This window comes from Neovison vison, chromosome 6 (genome assembly GCF_020171115.1).
Source record: "Neovison vison isolate M4711 chromosome 6, ASM_NN_V1, whole genome shotgun sequence".
Classification (NCBI taxonomy): Eukaryota; Metazoa; Chordata; class Mammalia; order Carnivora; family Mustelidae; genus Neogale; species Neogale vison.
The window spans coordinates 206,735,012-206,749,126 of record NC_058096.1 but is presented as its reverse complement, the minus strand read 5'-3'; the positions used below and the strand labels follow the sequence as shown (position 1 = coordinate 206,749,126).

Sequence of the window (14,115 nt, the reverse complement as noted above, 5' to 3'; positions counted from 1 at the left end):
AGAAGGAGGGTCTCCACTAAGCAGGGAGCCAGACGTGGGCCTTGACCCTGGTACTCTAGGATCACGACCCCAGCTGAAGGCAGATGCCTAACCGACTAAACCATCCAGGCACCCCCAAAATGATGTAATCGATTGACATCAGTACTATAATGCAGGTCCGTATCGTATTACTCACAAGCTTAAATGACATTCTCTTATGAACTCCATTACATTTAATGATTTTTCTTAGAATGGAAACTTAGAATAAGGCAGGCATCCTGCTGGAACAAATCAGACCTCTTGGAGATTTAAAGTTTACAAGAAATACATGGGCAACTGAAAAATGTTAAATACCATCACCAGCATGCAAATAGTAAAATTCAGCCTATGAAAAGCTCTACAGGACAAATGACTCAGTTTTTTCAATATAAAAATTACAATGAGAAAAACAGGTATGAAGATCCTATTAAAGGAGACTAAATAAAGAGAGGCACTTGGGTGGCTCAGTGGGTTAAGTGCGTGCCTTTGGCTCAGGTCATAATCTCAGGGTCCTGAGATCAAGCGCCGAATCAGGCTCCCTGCTCAGAAGAAGTATGCTTGTCTCTCCCTCACTCCACCCATGCTCTCTCTCTTCCAAATGAACAAAATTTTTAAAAATTGAAAAAATAGGGGCACCTGAGTGGCTCAGTGGCTGAGTGGGTCAGTGGGTTAAAGCCTCTGCCTTTGGCTCGGGTTCATGATCCCAGGGTCCTAGGATCGAGCCCCGCATCAGGCTCTCTGTTCAGCAGGGAGCCTGCTTCCTCCTCTCTCTCTGCCTGCTTCTCTGCCTACTTATGATCTCCGTCTCTCAAATAAATAAATAAAATCTTTTAAAAAAAAAAAAAAAACCACAACTACTATCTTTTAAGACACATCCCACGATATTTACAGATGATATGGTGTCTTGGATCTTCTTCAAAATACTCCAATATAGAACAGCTGGGGAATAAGAGAGGATACAGATGAATCAAAACTGGTCACGGCAGGATGTCTGGGTCATCCAGTTAAGTGTTTGTCTTTGGCTTGGATCATGATCCCAGGATCCTGAGATCAAGTCCCGCATTGGGCTCCCTGTGCAGTGGAGCCTGCTTCACCCTCTGCCTGCTGTTCTCCCCTGCTTGTGTGTTCTGACAACAAATAAATAAAATCTTTTTTTTTTAAGATTTTATTTCTTTGGGGCACCTGGGTGGCTCAGTGGGTTAAGCCGCTGCCTTCGGCTCAGGTCATGATCTCAGGGTCCTGGGATCGAGTCCCGCATCGGGCTCTCTGCTCAGCAGGGAGCCTGCTTCCTCCTCTCTCTCTGCCTGCCTCTCTTCCTACTTGTGATCTCTCTCCATCAAATAAATAAATAAAATCTTTAAAAAAAAAAAAAAGATTTTATTTCTTTGACAGAAATCACAGGTAGAGAGGCAGGCAGAGAGAGAATTAAGCAGGCTCCCTGCTGAGCAGAGAGCGCGATATGAGGCTCAATCCCAGGAACCTGGGATCATGACCTGAGCTGAAGGCAGAGGCTTTAACCCACTGAGCCACCTAGGTGCCCCTAAATAAACAAAATCTTAAAAAATGAAAATAAAAATAAAAAGACCCTCTGATCTTCCCACTAAGGGAAAGTGACCTTGCCTAAAACAATCCTCAAAAAAAAAAAAAAATTGTCACGGATTGATAATTATTAAAGACAAGTGTTCTTGGGGTGCCTGGGTGGCTCAGTCCGTTATACACCTGATTCCTGACTTCAGGTCAGATCATGACCTCAAAGCTGTGAGATCAAGCCCTTCATTGGGCTCTACAGAGAATCTTAAGATTCTCTCTCTCTCTGCCTCTCTCCTCTCCCTACCACGCATACGTGCATGTTCTCTCTCAAAAAATAAAAATAAAAAAATAAAGAGACAGTACTTGGGGTTCATTTCATTAAACCAATCTCAACTTCTGTGAAGGATCAGAAATTTTACATTTTATTTTTTTTTAAGATTTTATTTATTTATTTGACAGAGGGAGAGAGAGCACAAGCAGGCAGAGCAGCAGACAGAGGAAGAGGGAGAAGCAGGCTCTCCGCTGAGCAGGGAGCCCGATGCAGAGCTTGATCCCAGGACCCTGGATCATGACCTGAGTTGAAGGCAGCCGCTTAACTGCCTGTGCCACCCAGGCGCCCTGTGAAATTTTTCATTTTAATAAAGTTTCCTACAAAAAACAGGAGGTATACAAAAATTACTATTATGAAATCAAGCTCACAATTGATAGGGCAATGCAACTGCAGGATGTTTGAGAAATATGGACTTCAGTAATAACCTAAAGGTTTCCCTTTAAATAGGCAAAGTTATAGAAGGACACTACCAGATCACATCTTAGAGCTGAATTAAATAGGACAGACTTAATAATACAGGTATATCTTATACCGCTGTATTTTGCTACTACTGCTAAGAAATTAAACCTCTGCCTTCAGCACAGGTCATGATCTCAGGGTCCTGGAATCGAGCCCCACATCGGGCTCTCTGCTTGGCGGGGGGGCCTGCTTTCCCTCTCTTTCTCTGCCTGCCTCTCTGCCTACTTGTGATTTCTGTCTGTCAAATAAATAAATAAAATCTTAAAAAAAAAAAAAAAGGCATTTCTTTATGTCTACTAAAGAAAGAACAGTAAAAAAAAACAGGTCAGATCCTGCCCTTTGACAGCCAATGTTTTGCATCCCCTGTCTCTCTGTGATTTAGTGATAAGGAGGAAAATGAAAATGAATGAACTTAAGTTTACACACAAAATAATGTGAACACAAAATTATCAACATAGCCAAACGCATCTTAAGTACTCCTATGTTCATCAAAGAACTATTCTTGAATAAGGACAGAACACATTTCCCTAGAGAATATATAGAATCAAATTAAGGTTCCTATTTCAACACACCCATTCTGAGTTCCAGTAACAAAGGGTAATTAGAGGCAAGTGTACAGAGGACACATAGAAGTACGAGAACTGAACTTTTCTGGACCTTAGGAAACATTTTATAATAGGTAAAATATAAGATTTATTTATTTATTTGAGAGAGAGAAAGAGTGAGAGAGAGCAGGGGAGGGGAGAAGGTCAGAGGGAAAAGCAGACTAACCCATGGAGCTGGGAGTCCTATGCGGGACTCAGTCCCAGGGCTCCAGGATCATGACCTGAGCCAAAAGTAGTCGTTTACCCAAATGATCCACCCATGCGCCCCTAGGTAAAATATTCTTAACAATACTCCACTTTCCCTCTGTGCCATTTTCTCTGACATTATGCTACAATGAATTCCACTACAATGGCATTTTTATACCAGTGTTAACTGAATATACATTTGGTAATAGAGAAAAAGAAGGAAATGAAATACTTCAGTAGACTCTTCAAGAAGATCTCAACCCAGTGGAAAGGCATACAGAAGTAAAACTGATGCAGAAATCCAAAGGAAGGGGCGCCTGGGTGGCTCAGTGGGTTAAGCCGCTGCCTTGGGCTCCTGGGATCGAGCCCCGCATCAGACTCTCTGCTCAGCGAGGAGCCTGCTTCCCCCTCTCTCTCTGCCTGCCTCTCTGTCTACTTGTGATCTCTCTGTCAAATAAATAAATAAAATCTTTAAAAAAAAAGAAAAGAAATCCAAAGGAAGAGGCACCTGGGTGGCTCAGTTGGTTGACCATCTTATTCTTGATTTTGGCTCAAGTTATGATCTCAGGATTGAAAGATCAAGTCCCATGTCGGGCTCTGTGTTCACCAGGGAATCTTCTTAAGATTCTCTCCCTCTGCTCCTCCCCACCTGCACACTCATACACGCACTTTCTCTCCAATAAATCTTTAAAAAAAAAAAAAAAAAAAGAAAGAAAGAAAAAGGAATAAAGTACTGATATACACTACCACACGGACAAACTTTTAAAATATGTTAATGGAGTGCCTGGGTGGCCCCATTAGAGTGAGAGGTCATTAAGCATCTGCCTTCGCCTCAGGTTATGATCCCAGGATCCTGGGATCCAGCCCCGCATCTGCTTCTCTGCTCAGCGGGAGGCCTGCTTCTCCCTCCCCTCTTCTCCTGCTTGTGTTCCCTCTCCTGCTGTCTCTCTCCTCTCTGTCAATAATAATAAATAAATAATAAAAACAAGCTAATGAAAAAAGCCAGATACGAAAGGCTATATATTATATGATTGCATTTATGGGATAGTCCAGAATGGGCAAATCCATCAACAGAAATTAGATACCTCATTGCCAGAGATTGGACGGATGGGGGATGGGAGTGACTGCTAACAGGTTTGGGATTTCTTTTGGGGACGATGCAAATGTTCTGGAATTTTATAGTGGTGATGGATATACAACACTGTGAATACACCAAAACCCAGAATGAACTGTATACTCTAAAATGGCAAATTTTATTGTATGTGAATTATACGTTTTTTTTTAAATATGGAATAACATATAGCCAAAGATATATATCAGTGAAAACACCAAAGAGGAATACATTACCAGGCTAAGAAAATGATCAGAAAGGCTTTCTAAAGCTGATACTAACGGGAAAATACCTAAGTCTGTTTCACTACTCACCCTCTCCCTTTTCCCACTCCTTCCTAAACTCAGAAATCACTTATCTGACAAAAAGAGAGAAAGAGAGAGAGGGAAGGATGGAAGAGGGAGGGAGGAAAGAAGAAGAAATCACCTGTCACCCAAAGAAACATTTCTACCCCAGTACAAACTATTCCGATGAAAATATGATCTACCTATAAGATGATGAGTAAGAGCTCCCTTAAATCCTCCCAGTGTATTTCTATTCCTCACACAGAACATGGATTAACCCAAATGAACATCTGATCAAGAATTTCAGACAGTCAAAAAAAAAAAAAAAAAAGAATCATCTCAGACAGTTTAACAAAAAAAGAGCTCAGAGAGGAGTTACTTTAGGAAGCAACATTTTTCTTAAGGGTCTCTAACTTCTATTCCCACTCACCACTATCCACAATCTCCCCTAAATTTTTCATTATATAAATTAACAAAAAAATCTTTAAAAACAAAAAACAAAAACAACTAGCTGTGCCTTCAGAGTTCAAGACGTAAAATATTTTAGGGGCACCTGGCTGGTTCAGTCAGTAGAGCATGCGACTTTTTCAAGATTTTATTTATTTATTTGAGAGAGAGGGTGCATGAGCTCTCTCGAGTGCAGGGAAAGGGCAAGAGGAAGAGGAGAGAATCTCAAGCAGACTCCCTGCTGAGCTCAGCCCAATGCTGGGGTCATTCTCACCACCCTGAGATCATGACTTGAGCTAAAATCAAGAATCCAATGCTTAGGGGCACCTGGATGGCTCAGTGGGTATTTGCCTTCCGCTCAGGTCATGATCTTAGGGTCCTGGGATCAAGCCCCACATCGGGCTCTCTGCTCAGTGAGGAGCCTGCTTCCTCCTCTCTCTCTCTCTCTCTCTCTCTCTCTGCCTGCCTCTCCACCTACTTGAGATTGAAATAAATATCTTTAAAAAAAAAAAAAAATCCGGGAACCTGGGTGGCTCAGTGGGTTGGGCCGCTGCCTTCGGCTCAGGTAATGATCTCAGGGTCCTGGGATCGAGTCCCGCATCGGGCTCTCTGCTCAGCAGGGAGCCTGCTTCCCTCTCTCTCTCTCTCTGCCTGCCTCTCCATCTACTTGTGATCTCTGTCTATCAAATAAACAAATAAAATCTTAAAAAAAAAAAAGCCAATGCTTAAATGACAGCAATGCAGGCTGCCCGAAAGCATGTGATTCTTGATCTTGGGGTGGTGAGTTCAGGTCCCATGTTGGGCACAGAGATTAAAACAAAATCTTTTTTAAAAAATGATGTAAAATATTTAATTATAATTTTGTACATAAACTATAGCAGAAAATCAGAACCAAAATCTTTGGAAATTCTAAGGTAATAAAAGTCAGAAGTAAGGAGGAAATAAAGTATTAAGTTTTACTGCTAATTTATCTCTAATTACATATAAAATCTGATCTTGGCACTCTCTCGGCAAATGTTTTCTTAATCAACTCAAGTCAAAACAGAGGAAGAACATACCCAAATTACAGACACAGGAAGGGTACCAAAGGCACAGGATAATAGAATCAGGATTCAAAAAGTCTCCTTTGGAACAATGGACAGAAACTGGACTTACAGAAAGAAAACAGGAGCATAAACAAGTCCAACACATAGAATCAGAAAATCAACCAATCAAGAATAAAGACATGGGTTAACAGCAACTCTAAGGAAAACTACCTAGAAGGGAGCTTACTACCAGACAAGTATAAAGCAACACTGAAAAGTGGATATGGAAAGAAAGAAAAAAAAAATATTTCAAAGCAGCAGGGGTGGAAACTAAGTGGAAAGGGGTCATTCTGAAATCCTTAATCACTTCCTTTCCAGGGCCTAATACAATATCTGGATCAGACCACATCTGACAGAATGACAAACTGTAGCATGTCCACAAGAGATGCCCAACATAGTAAAAGGTTTAGAAAGCAGACGCCTGGGTGGCTCAGTTGGTTAAGCAGCTGCCTTCGGCTCGGGTCATGGTCCCGGCGTCCTGGGATCGAGTCCCGCATCGGGCTCCTTGCTCGGCGGGGAGCTTGCTTCTCCCTCTGCCTCTGCCTGCCATTCTGTCTGCCTGTGCTCTCTCCCCCCCCCTCTGATAAATAAATAAAATCTTTAAAAAAAAAAAAAAGAAAGCACATTTCCTAAGAGGTGGCTGGGGGAAAAAACTGGTTAGTCTGGAAAAAACTTACATGGGACAAAATAATTCCAGAAAAGAAATTACTCCTGCTGTCAACACTGTCAAAGTTTAAAAAAAAAAATTCTAAAATCCAGGAACTTCTCTAATTAAAAGGAGCAAACCCACTAAGAAGGGACAAAGGCTGACTTATTAGTCAAGATACTTGAGAGAGACTGCTTTGCTTGGGATCAAGCTAGCCCTGGGAGAGAGAACAGGTCATCAATTCCAGCTGCAGTCACTCACTTCCTGTTTGGCCAAGGGCAAATGACATCACCTCTCCACTGAGGCTGAAAAACAGTCATTTAAAATACCAATATTATAGGAGTATAATTTAAATTAGGTAACAACTGCAAACTGCTTTGGAAATGGACTTTATTATGCTAATGAAAACTCCATTTTCCTACCTTACACATACACTGAGGTTGAACAGTTAAGTAAATCTATTATAAATAACTGGAGCCAAGTTTCTGTCGGGGCGGGGTGGGGGTTACAAATAAGCAAGGAGAGGAACCCTAGAATGAACTTGTGGTACTGAACTAGAGTCAGAGAGACCAGTACGACCACATCATATTTATATACTGACAGATACGGAAATAAACATACACGTGTGTATACCTGGGTCAGTATACATGTACATATATGGATACTGTAAGCAGTATACATACATGTAGTTCCTAGTTCTGCCCTCTAAGACATCTAGAAGCAGTGATAGCCCAGCAGTAGTTGAGTACATCCAGTTCATTTAGAATCCAGATCTGGGTTTCTAAATATTTTTCTCCAATAAAAGAAACCAGGGCTCCTTGGGAAAATGGCTGATTTTTGTGGGGGCTGGGGCAGGAAAAATCCAAGATGAGACTGGAGCATCATGCAGCACCAAAAAAAAAAAAAAAAAAGGAGGACATAGAGAAAGAACTTAAGTACCAGGGGTGCCTGTGTGGCTCAGTGGGTTAAAGCCTCTGCCTTCAGCTCAGGTCATGGGCTCAGGTCATGGTCTCAGGGTCCTGGGATTGAGCCCAGCATCGGGCTCTCTGCTCTGCAGGGAGCCTGCTTCCCCCCTCTCTCTCTGCCTGCCTCTCTGCCTACTTGTGATCTCTATCTCTGTCAAATAAATAAATAAAATCTTTAAAAAAAGAAAAAAAAGAACTTAAGTACCAAATGGCCAAAGCCAGAAGAATGTAAGCAACTAAGCATAGTATTTAGATTACATCCGGAAAGAAAAAATACGTATTCATCAATCCATACTGATACAAATGAATAAGTAAATGAACTGTGGGGGGGAGGGCCGTGTACAAATCTTCCCTTCAGAAGAATTCCAAATAATGTAGAAGGAATGAGGCAAACAGAAAATCACCACTACAATTACACGGTAAATGCCACTGCAGGCAAATTTCACCGATGAATGCTAAAATTCGTGGATGAAACTCAGATCTTTGGGTAGCCTCACAGAACCTCCCCAAAATATTTATTCATTACTGTGGGTGATTCTAACACAGGTTCACAAATTCTTTGATACTCATCCCTTCAGGAGGTAGAGCTTACTTCCCTTCCTCCAGAAATGGGCTTGACCCGGCAAGCTTCTAACAAATGAAGTAAAGAAATGGAAAAGGGGCGCCTGGGTGGCTCAGTGGGTTAAGCCACTGCCTCCGGCTCAGGTCATGATCTCAGGGTCCTGGGATAGAGCCCCACATGGGGCTCTCTGCTCAGCAGGGAGCCTGCTGCCTCTCTCTCTCTGCCTGCCTCTCTGCCTGCTTGTCATCTCTCTCTGTCAAATAAATAAATAAAAAATCTTAAAAAAAAAAAAAAGAAATGGAAAAATAGTCACTTTAGTGAAAGCAGGCAGATACTACCTTAATCAAGTTATCAAAGTTAACATCAGTAATAAGTCACATTGCTATCAGGTATCCCCTGAAATGCAGTATGATGTGACAAGAAGGACATACCATTTCTGTGGTACTCCTCCCCGAAATGCCTCACTTCAGGCTAATCAAGACAAAATACCAGAAAACCCAATTCAGGAACATTCCACAAGTAACTGACTGCTACTTTTCAAAGATGTCAAGGAGAGAAAGGCAAGGAGAGACTCAACTGTCACAGATTGTCGGAAACTAGGGAAACAGGACACCTAAATGTAATGTGGTATCCTGGATCAGATCCTGTAATAAAAAAAGGGTATCACTGGGGAAAAACTAGGGAAATGAGAGGACAGCCTATATTTTAGTTAAAATATTAAACTAATATTGACGTCTTAATTTTAATAAATGTCTCACTACAGAAGATGTTAAATTTAAGGAAAGCTAGGGGTGCCTGGGTGGCTCAGTGGGTTAAAGCCTCTGCCTTAGGCTCAGGTCATGATCCCAGGGTCCTGGGATCAAGCCCCACATAGGGCTCTCTGCTCAGCAGGGAGCCTCCTTCCACCTTTCTCTGCCTACTTGTGATCTCTTTCTGTCAAATAAATAAATAAAATCTTTAAAAAAAAATTTAAGGAAAGCTAGATAAAGATTATATGGACATTCTGTACTACCTTGACAGTCTTCTATAAATCTAAAATTATTTCAAAATAAATTATTATTTTTTTTAAAGATTTTATTTATTTACTTGACAGAGAGAGATCACAAGTAGGCAGAGAGGCAGGCAGAGAGAGAGAGGAGGAAGCAGGCTCCCTGCTGAGCAGACAGCCTGATGCGGGACTCAATCCCAGGACCCTGAGATCATGACCTGAGCTGAAGGCAGCGGCTTAACCCACTGAGCCACCCAGGCGCCCCTCAAAATAAATTATTTTTTAAACTGCCTTATTGTAAAGTCAGAAAGAGGGAAAGTAATACATTTTTAAAGAAATTTAAATACATGCAAACCAATAAGATAGGTTTTATGGTGAGAAGATTAACATTTTCAAGTGCCTGAGAGGTACCGTAGGTTTAAGCGTGAAGATTCCTAGTTTCGGCTCAGGCTGTGATCTCAGGGTGGTGGGACAGAGCTGCGCAGAGTTCCACTGGGATTCTCTCTCTTGTTCCCCCACCCGCCCTCACTCCTACAGGCCCATGCTCTCTCTCTCAAATAAATAATTAATTAATTTCCCCCCCCAGGGGCACCTGGGTGGCTGGCTTAGTTGTTGGGTGTCTGCCTTCTGCTCAGGTCATGATCCTGGGGTTCTGGGATCGAGCCCAGGGTCGGGATCCCTGCTCAGCAGGAAACCTGTTTCTCCCTTTCCCACTCCCCCTGCTTGTGTTCCCTCTCTAACTGTGTCACTCTCCGTCAAATAAGTAGATAAAATCTTAAAAATATATACATATATTAAAAAGAAAAGGAAGATTAACTTTTCTACTGTACAAACAAATGCCAAAGTAAACTGGATTGACTTTCAAACTCAAAAATTTAATGACATATGGGGCGCCCAGGTGGTGCCCTCCATTAAGCCTCGGACTCTCAGTTTCAGCTCAGGCTGTGATCTCAGGGTGGTGAGACTGAGCCCTGGATCCCTTGGCACTCAGCTTGGAGTCTGCTTAAAACACTCTCTCTCCCTCTCCCTCTGCAGCCCCCCACCAATGCACGCACTACCACGTGCTTTCTCTCTCAAAAATAAATTAATCAAAAATTTAATGACATACAAAAGCAATTCCCATTAGGTCTGTGTCGAGAGATTAGCCCAGGAAGCTCTAAAAAGGTAGTGAGTATGATCCCTCATATATATTAGTTTGCTTTAACCCCTTTCTTGACCATAATTGTCCTCAACACATTCCTAGCAGCAAGTCTACAGAAGCCTGATTCTAAAAGTGCCATTTAGAAGAACAAAGTGAAATCAGTGATATTTACTCGGTTTCCTTTTCAAATTGACCAAATCAAATGAACCACCAGATGACTTCCATTAGGTCAAAATGTTCCTCAGAATTTTCTTGCTTTTTAAGGGAAAATAAAATCTACACGTCAACTAACCATGCTTAATACTTAAAAAAAGAAAAAGAGGGGCACCTGGCTGGTTCATTTGGTGGACCGAACATGCAACTCTTGATCTCAGGGTCCTGAGTCTGAGCCCCATGTTCGGGGTAGAGATTACTTAAAAACAGTAGTAACAGTAATTTTAAAAAGAAGGGGAAAAAGGAAGAGGAGAAGAAGGAAGAGAAAGAGGAGGAAGAAGATGCCCTAAATTCGAAGGATCAACAGCAAAAATTTCAAGAGACAAAGATGGATCAATCGGGAAAAAGAGTAAGACACTGAAATCGGGAAGAACAAACTGACTAATGCCAAGTCACCTATCTTGATGGGGATGAGAGGTTCAAATCACACAAACACTCCCCTTTACACAAGGGGACACTCACTTCCACAAACACCCCCACCCTAAAACCAAAATTAAAACCACAAGGCAGTATCTTTCCCAGATCTCAATCCATTTCAAGCAAGCTTGGGAAACCTGTCCTACTTTCCTCTGAACACCAGAGTAAGCAATTAATAAAAAGTTTTCATATCCTCAAGAAAAATTAAAAATAGAGCAAAGCCACCTAGAAATAAGAATCCAGGTGCTTCCTTCATTGTCAGCAAACAATGGAAAATGACTTTTTAATACGTAATGTAAACTTACTTGTAAATTTGAGAAATTTAACACAGGTTAAATAGGCTGAAATGATAAGTATTGGAAGAGATGACTAAAAAAACAACGACACTGAGACAGGGTGGGAAAATGTTTTTAGAAGTTTCCCAGCACTGTCACACATTAATATATTTATTCATACAATGGGAAAAGAAGGGAAACTCACTAAGATTCAGTAACTTGATTAAAACATCCCAAGAAATCCAGGGTCCTTAGTTTCCATTCTATAATCAATTGCCTTTTTATTACTGATTTGGCTGGCCAGAAACAAAGGAGGTGTCCTAGCCAGTGGATAATTAATTCCAATTGTGTACATGGCACTTTATACTTTCGGTGTAAATAAACTTGTACCTGGTTTATCAGTCTCTGGTGAGATTACTTTGCATGAATAAATTCTCAAGCGCTTGAGTCACCCTTGCATAAACCAAAAATTTCACATATCTAAACTAGTGGGGGGTTGGGGGGAATCCAGAGAAACCTTGACGTGGATGCCAGTTCCGCCACTTAACTATCTGTGTGACCCCTTATTTCTACCAGTCTCAATTTCCCCATCTGTAAACAAATACCTACGGTTAGTGCCTAGAAGATGGCTCAAGTGCTCACAAGGTGATAGCTTTAATATTTTTAGGCCAAACTGGAGAGGAAGACTACCACTGATACAGAAACATCTCACTTGAAAAGGAGTAGTCTAGACCATCAAACCACTGCACTGGAAAGACACCCCCTGAAGAGAGAGATCCAGTCTCAGAGAGGTGAGAGGAGCAAAATTTGAAAGTTGCAAATAAAGTAAGTACCTGCTGCACTGCACAGCTCTCCCTTAGCAACTCCAATGTTGTCTACCAAACACCCAGCCGGTAATAGTTAGAGCATGACAACTGTTCACTCTAAATCCATGTGCTCAGCTTGGATTCAGGACTGATTTATAAAAATAGCTGTTGCTGCTGCTCTTTGAATCTCTTTGAGCTGATGACTGGGCAGTGTTACCCTATAGGCCTAGAGCAGCTGTATTCCCTCACCACACCCATTTCTCTGCCTACCCAGCCGAGCTGACGGTACCCCCCTCCCATCTCTGCAGCATACTATTCTCCCTCTTCCTGGGCTGAGTGAGCAAATTACAAGCACAAATATCCCCTGATGCAATGCCACAACCATCCCTGGGAAAGAGCAGAGGCAGTTGCCAAAAGTGCAGCAGCAGGGAAACGGGCGGGAGAGACACACACACACACACACACACACACACAGCAAGAAACACTGCAATGCTATGCAGCCCGGGAGAGCGAATCGAGAGGCCCTGGGGAGCAATAGTGTAACCGAACCAGAGGAGGGAAAGGAGAAAGGGAGTTTCCAGGAGAGAGCTGGGTAACACTAACCTTCCCGAGAAGCACCTTTCACACCGGGTCTGGGTGCTAAAACACAAACCTAAGCGTAATGACTGCCTCCTCCCTAAAGTAACAAAAGCATTTAATTTACACGTTCCTGGGTGGAAGCAAAAAAAAAAAAAAAAAAAAAAACACCAACGTCCCGAACCCCACGGGGTAATTTCACCAAAAAAGGGCTCGGGCAACACCAGCGGAGAACCTGGTCCAGGTGCTAAATCACAATCTCGGTTCTGGGTAACGTTTCCAACTGCCCCCTCCCGGTCCTAGTCCAATCCTCCCATCCCCACCCTTGCTGCGACGGCTTTGCCCTCCCGCAGCCAGACACACGCTAGTCCCCCAGCAGTGCGGGAGGAGACGCGCGTAGAGAGCCCCGGCTGGGGCCCGGTTCTCCAGACCGCCCCTCAGCCCCGCCCGTAACCCCAGACTGGCCACTCTCTCTAGCTCACATCAACCCCACCTCAACTGACCCCCGAAGTCTCACGGACCTTTGAGTTTTTCTATGCCCCCGAACCCCACCCAGGGCCCCAGACCGCAGCCGACCCTCGCTCCGCGAGCGCAACCCCATCCTGAGCCCAAAGCATGTCGCTCGGCCCCACGCCCCAGACGCCCCAGACGCCCGGTCCTCTCAGCCCGGTCCGCCCCGAGGCGCCCCCGGATCACTCCTCTAAGCCTCGGAAGATCATGCCCGCAGGCCCCCAGCCCCGCCGCCCCCGCGTCCCACAGGCCCGCGGCCACCGCCCTTCCCAGCCTCCGGCGGGCCCTGCGGGGTCCCAGGCGGCCGCGGGGCGCGGCTCGGGCAGCCCCCGGGACAGTGGGGAGGCCGCCCCTCAGATCGGGCCCCGCCTGCCGCCGCACCTACCCGCCGCCGCTGCGCCGGAGCCGAAGCCGGAGGGAGCCGGGAGACAGCCGGGAGGAGCCGGGAGAAGTCGGGAGGAGCCGGAGCCACCGAGCAAGCCCGTGGGGCGGGGCGCAGGGAGGCGGCCGCTTCCTCGTCGCCCTCTTGAGGGCCGGCGCGAGGGAGGGGCGTCGCCGCCGCCTATCCCGCGGGCGCCGCTGCTCCGACCAATAAACGCGGCGAGGGGGCGGGCGGAGGGCTGAGGCAAGCCAATGGGCGTCGGCCCCGCCGCCTCGACCTCGCAATGGTAGCGGCGCGAGCGGAGGGCCGTTGGGGGCGAGGTACGCATGGGGGCTTCAGACTCCCGCCTCCCGCCGGCTAGCGCCCGGGCGGCCGGCGGGTAGACCGACTGCCGCCAGGGCTTTGTAGTGGACGTTGCTTCCTTTCAGAACTTGGGTGCTTGGAGCGGAGAGGATGCGAGCGGCCGGGTACACGCGGCCAGGGCCCGGGTCTCCCCACCCGCGGGGCCTGCGGGCTCTGTGATGTAACCTGGGCGGGGCGCGAGGCGGGGCATAGGGCGCGGGCCAGCTGGTCGCGGG

At 44.7% G+C, this 14,115-nt stretch overlaps 1 protein-coding gene across 9 annotated transcripts in view; it reads right to left on the bottom strand.

Moving 5' to 3' along the window:
• The window catches only part of MAP4 (microtubule associated protein 4), a 195,288-nt gene extending 181,623 nt beyond the window's left edge, over positions 1-13,665 (bottom strand). For 6 of the 9 annotated variants that reach the window (XM_044253675.1, XM_044253678.1, XM_044253672.1 and 3 more), the window contains exon 1: positions 13,541-13,659. The gene's annotated coding sequence lies outside the window, so the exon portion shown is untranslated. Of the gene's footprint in view, positions 1-13,540 lie in introns of all 9 variants that reach the window. The other 3 variants (XM_044253679.1, XM_044253681.1, XM_044253680.1) reach the window with 2 other exon arrangements.
• Between the last annotated feature and the right edge of the window lie 450 nt (positions 13,666-14,115).